Source organism: Amyelois transitella, chromosome 4, assembly GCF_032362555.1.
Source record: "Amyelois transitella isolate CPQ chromosome 4, ilAmyTran1.1, whole genome shotgun sequence".
Lineage (NCBI taxonomy): Eukaryota > Metazoa > Arthropoda > Insecta > Lepidoptera > Pyralidae > Amyelois > Amyelois transitella.
Genome location: NC_083507.1, coordinates 1996671 through 2003254, shown reverse-complemented (window position 1 = coordinate 2003254; position 6584 = coordinate 1996671). Strand labels below are relative to the sequence as shown.

General features: G+C 34.4%; 1 non-coding gene across 1 annotated transcript; it reads right to left on the bottom strand.

Moving 5' to 3' along the window:
* Positions 1 to 1452: 1452 nt before the first annotated feature.
* Positions 1453 to 1524, bottom strand: Trnaa-cgc (transfer RNA alanine (anticodon CGC)). The gene has a single exon. It is a non-coding gene; the product is annotated as a tRNA-Ala (tRNA).
* Between the last annotated feature and the right edge of the window lie 5060 nt (positions 1525 to 6584).

Here is a 6584-nt window from a genome sequence, read left to right as displayed (position 1 = left end):
CAAGCAGAAAGGCAAGAGAAAGTAGTTAAAAACGGAGAAATCAATAAATTCATTGAATGAAAGCCTTCAAACCGCAACTAACACGAAGTCTTATTAATTGTTAACATGTTATTGTTATAATTCCATTCTGGAATCCTGAGTGTGAACAAATGACCCGTGTCGGGAATCGAACCGGAAACAGGTGGCGTAGTCAACAAGTGTTATCTAAGGAAGTCCACTAGCTGCTATGTAATATGTTAGACACCTTTTTTTAACCGATGTGGAAAGTGGCGTGTTATAAAATGATGTTTTCATAACAGAGGCAGTACACTAGCCGATGAAATTTTGCCAACCGTACCAACCTAATATTTCAGATTATTTTTTATTAAAAATAAAAATATAATAATCCTTGAATTATATAATTGTATTAGTGCTCTGTGGTTCCCGGCGTCAATAAAAAAAAAGGATAGGACCACTCCATTTCGTTCCCATGGATTTCGTAAAAGGCGACTAAGGGATAGGCTAGAGAAGAATCCCTTAATAGACAAGAGTTTCCTCTCTTTTATTTTTTCAACGATTTGACATTATCCATCATTTGACTGAACGTTGCGAGACTACTTCGAGGCTATACCTACCCCGTAAAGGATTAAGACGTGATTATAATATGTATATGTATGCATATGGCGATGTATGTAGTGGTAATATAAGTTATTATCTGTTTGTATAGCATTAAAAGTGCTCAGAACCACACGTCACATTTCCATATTATACTAAAAACCAAATCAATTTTAATACCTAGACAGATTACAGGAAATTTTTAAGGAATATTTAGCCTTATTCTGCAAAAAAAATCTAATGTTTCCTCACGCAGCATGGTACATATTGTATAATAAATTATCTATTAATTTTTATGTGGAAGGTTTAACCCTTTCTGATTTCGATCGTTCGTTGCAGTTGGTGAAAGTGATTAATTTCTTAGTGCCAGCCTTCTGGGCACTTTAAATTTTATCAACTTACGACATTCATGATAAATAATTGGAGACAAAAAGTAAAAGTAAGTGTGCCGTGTGGTTCCCGGCACCATTAGAAAAAAGAATAGGACCACTCCATCTCTTTCCCATGGATGTCGTAAACGGCGACTAAGGGATTAGTTAATAAACTTGGGATTCTTCTTTTAGTCGACAGGCTAGCAACCTGTTGAGTCTCAATTCTATCATTAGGTCAAACAGCTGAACGTGGCCTATCAGCCTTAAGACTGTTGGCTCTGTCTACCCTGCAAGGGATATAAACGTGATTATATGTATGTACAAAAAGTAAAAATTGCCAATAACCATACGGAATTCCATCCTTTTGTGTATGTTCTAAGATTCCGAAAGGTATAGGGAGGGACACACAAAACAATTTTTATGTTATCTCTTGTAAAATTATAACAAAAATGAAAACAAAATGGCATTAAAAAAATATTATTTATTGTGGAGGTGCTGGGATTTGAACCCAGGACTTTCAGCATGCGAAGCAGACACTCTACCACTGAGTTACACCCCCAGTTGAAGATATTGGTGAAATTTAGTGTTACGTTCTCTTTGAAATTTATATATATATAGGTAGGTATTCTTAGAAATATACATTCGTGATACGTGATTTTATGTATGTATGTATACATTCTTAAAAATAATAGGCTATTACACTCTTTTTTGAAAACTGTTTTAAAACAATCCTGAGACTGTGTTATACCTATAGAATTTTTATTAAAATTTTTTGAAGCCGAAAAGTGCTCTAAAAACGATTTATTATTTATGATTTTGTATTTTCGCGCGAAAACGCCATCCGCCATGCTGTTTTGACTCGTGACGTCATACTTTTAGTAAACAATACGGCTCTACGTAAGACTAAAGTAAAAAGATTTTTGTAATAATGAATTACAATACATATTGTTATAAATAAATAAATACTTAAATCGCTGTTTTAACATTTCTTAACTCAGCAGAACAGAAATCGGGATTGGACGCAAAAAATTTCGCCACCATCAACGTATTAATCCTCGGTAGATTTATATTGTCTGCTTTCACAAAACCGTCTTCCATGATTCTATTAAATTATTAAAGAGTAAAAACCCAAAAACGTGATAGAAATTTTAAAATTTCAAAATAAACAGAGCCTGACATCATCAATATGTTTTCGATTCGATATTTGTTTACTAAAAGTATGACGTCACGTCAGTACCCAACATGGCGGATAGCGTTTTCGACTTTTGAAGAACAGATTAAAAAAGAGGATTTTTTAAATTGAATTATAAAATCCATATTGCACTTTTATGAATAATGATCGATGTTTTTCTTTTATTTTTTACAAAATCTATAAGATACGTGCATTTTTATATTTTTTTTTACATGGTGTAAAATAGCCTATTGGCTTTTGCCCGAGTTACATTCACGTGTAAATTGTAGCTTTTGCTGTATTACAAAACATACATACATATAGGTACGTCTTTACCCTGCAAATCCCTTGCAGGGTAGACAGAGCCTGTCAGGGTCAGGGTAGAAACAGTCCTGAAAAGACTGATAGGCCACGTTCACCTGTTCGGCTTAATGATAGAATTGAGATTCAAATAGTGACAGGTTGCTAGCCCATCGCCTAAAATAAGAATCCCACGTTTATAAGCCCATCCCTAAGTCACCTTTTACGACATCCATGGGAAAGAGTTGAAGTGAAATCCCTTCAAATCCCTTATCCAGTTTTGATTATTTTCTTATTTGAAAGGATTATTCATCACGTCAAGATCTGATGATGGTAACTTGGAGAAATCATAGGAACTTATCAAATTTTATAAGGATAGGTACTTACTTAATGATAATTGGAGGTTTCCTGGAAGGTATACCCTAAGGCGATAAAGCCGCCTTATGTAAGTACATCACCTTAGCATATGTTTAGGATAAGTTATTTTTGTTATAATTTATGTCCAAAAAATCGAAAAATCTTAAACTTTAACAGGAAGTAAAAACTAAACTGAAAAAAAAACACGTTTTTATATCGGTAGTTTTTTTTTTAACCTACGGGGTGGACACAGGCGTTAACATAAACTTACCACAAAGTACCCTCATGATGAAATTACGAGTATTATATTTGTTGATATATGAGAAATAGAGATAGGGGCGGCAGATGCAAAAACCTAACTATTGGCGTGCGGTCAGTTTCGGTAATTATTGTAAAGAAAGAAGCACCAATTAGAAAAAAGAATAGGACCACTCCATTTCGTTTCCATGGATGTCGTAAAAGACGACTTAGGGAGATATAACTTGGGGTTCTTCTTTTAGGCGATGGGCTAGCAACCTGTCACTATTTTAATCTCAATTCTACCGGTAAGCAAGAGATATAGACGTGACTAGATATATGTATGTAGTAGTACAAAGTAATTTTATATATTGCGAGCAACAGCAATTCTCTAGATATGGTAGTTTAACGATTTTTTTAAATTAAGTGCTTTTTTTTTCTTTTGATCAGGCGGAGTGACGGGTTCTATAAATATACTGACGGCCTCTGTGGCGCAGCGGTAGTACGCACTGTCTGTGACACCGGAGGCCCCGGGTTCAAATCCCAGCCAGGGCATGAGGAGAAAAGAACTTTCTCTGATTGGCCTGGGTCTTGGATGTTTATCTATTTAAGTATTTATTATAAAATATAGTATCGTTGAGTTAGTATCTCGTAACACAAGTCTCGAACTTACTTCGAGGCTAACTCAATCTGTGTAATTTGTCCCGTATATATGTATGTATATGTATACTATATTAACTTTAAAGATTAACACAGCTGAATAAATTTTAAGGGTCTTGACATGTGATAGATAAAGTCGTGATTTATCCATTAACTAACGTTCGCCCGTGGCGCCACACGCGTAAAAGGAGAAATCTCGATAATGTCCGTTCCCGCGGGAATTTCGGGAAATCCTCTCTTACTGCATCCCCAGACTACATAGTGAACCTTCAAACCAAAGTTCTAAACCAGCGGTTTGGACTATGCGTGGGCTGTCAGTCAGTCACTCTTACGGTGAGGGAAAAGATTGAGGAAACTGGATGTGTAACCATGATCGATCCAATACGGGTTAGGGTTAGTTGCAAAGCTTGCGGAGGTCAGATGGGAGTTGCTTTGCGTAAAAACCTGACTCACCCAATTCAGGGTCCATGGTCAAAGGCATACCCCGGACTCCTCTCCAGAGTGGTGAGGATGCAACCGGGACTAAAAGCCAGGAGAAAGAAGACTTTTACTAGGTAAAAGTGCTTATTCTTTGGCGAAAGATGAACACACATGCCTTGAGTTTACTCGAAAATTTTGTTAAATTCTATAAAAGGAATTAGTCAACAGCAATTCTTGTTTGATTTACAATTTCAAAAGTAATAGAAGGAATTGTACGGCTATTGTAGGTTTGCGTAAGAAGGGAAAAAAGTGATTTATAAGTGTGACAGGACGGCGGGACCTTTTCTACATCGTGATTTATATGCGAGAATTTAGTAAGTTTATTTTTCCACCATAAAGTTTTCTTTTTTTAAACAAAGAATAAACTTTCGTGTTCGAATATGGGATAGGTTCCCGTGAATAGGTTGCGGTGCGGTGGTCAGATGGGAGTCGCTTCGTATAAACTCGTCCTCTAAAGAGTGCATCCCAGGCGCCATCCAAAGAGGTGAGAATGTAATCGGACTAACGCCAGAAATAAGAAGTTATCCATACCTTTGTTTAAAAAACAGAATAGAATAGATTTATTTTCGAAATTGGGTACAAAGTATCACTTATTGACGTCACATCACTTAAATCTAATAATAACTACTATCGCTTCCAAAGCGCATGTGTAGAAGAAGCGGCGGAACAAACTAGACTGCAGTAATATATATGCTTAGAGCCACTTGGTAAGTGTGAGTAGATATGATAAAATTATATTTTTCTTATATTATATAAATAACTAAAAAAACATCCAAAAACCATAGCCAACGATATAAGTACAAAGAATTAAAGAATGTCTACCGCACGTGCCGCACCTGGACAATAGAGTTGTGACATGACTACTTTTATCGATAAAATTAAGATATGATAAAAATTAGAAACGCTGTTTGATATTGCAATCAATTGAACTACCAATAAGTCAATATTGACTGAATTTACTTCACGATAATTTTCAACAATATGTAGCATAAATAATGTCATGCAATTTTGTATACATGTGCATACATAAATCACGTCTTTTTCCCGGAAGATAGGCTGATTCTACATCTTTCTATTTTATTAATATTAACTAAATATAATTAAGTGCTAACAAAGTTTTATAAAATATATTTAATATTTAACATTAAATTGTTTAAATAAAGGCCGTCAAGTATCAAAAAAACATGAAAGGTCGACGGGATATAGAATAAACAATAAACTTATGTATGCATTATATTTTTATCCATAACTGGAGAACGTCTGCGACTCCGCCCGCGTAAAATGTAAAACGTAAATAAACAACTATCGATTTACACACAACACTATTTCTAACAACCATTCAACCGCATTTCTTCTTGCGAATTCCTTCAAAAGACTCCCAAGATATATTTTATTCCGGCTCAAACAATGGAAGGCGGCAGCTGATTCTTTTCAATAAAAATCCTAAGACCATATCGAAGTAACCTTTTCATCGATAATGGACTTTATGCGTAAGATATAGAGTGCAGCTCTATTTATATTTAATTTAAAACAGGCGACTGATTTCTTTTATACCAATTAGTGCTCAAATTACTTGACTTATTTTCAAGAGCATTTAGATCGCATTACAAGGGTTAAGTTTCATTATTTGCGGAACCTTATTGTGGAATTAAAAATAGTGTAAATGTCTACGAGTAAAAAATTGAGGAGAGTGGGTGGTGTTTTTTTAAAATTTGACAGCTAATTCCGTTATTTAATTAGCGGTGTCAATGCGAGGTCAAATGTGAAGGGTAAAGTTTAATTGGTGATTTCAAGAAGTGTGTATTTGTTTGCGCCTTATGAATTAGCTAAGATTAAAAAAAATGTTCTAACACAGACTTTACAGTAAGATATAAAAAAAGCAGCAGAGTTTGAAATTATGTAGAAAAATACATGAAATATGTACTTTATTCTGACTTAAAGGCGCACATATTATTTTTTCTATGTTATTCATCTTATGGTTTTTTAAGATAATAAAAAGTTATTCGGGTTAAAAACATTGATTTTTCAATGCAACTTTTAATTTTTAAATTTACAATACATGTATCAATATCAATTCGCTGAAGTTAATATGATATTTGAATATTAATATATCTTTGTAATAACTTTTTAATTTAATTGTCCGTCCCACATTTTGACTAAAAAACTTTTCTACACATTAAAATTCACACGGCATTAGCAAACACAAATGTTGACTTTTCGTAGACACCCATTGAGATGCAATGCATGTCAATTTGACATGATGACAACGCATCGCCAATGACAACTGACAACAGTTGACGATATGTCACCGCCCTAACCGTGTAATTTTTACGCAAATTTAGTTTTTACGCATCGCAGAATAGTACTGGCTGGTTTTTTTTTATTGGATTGATTTTCTAAAGGATTCTTAATTT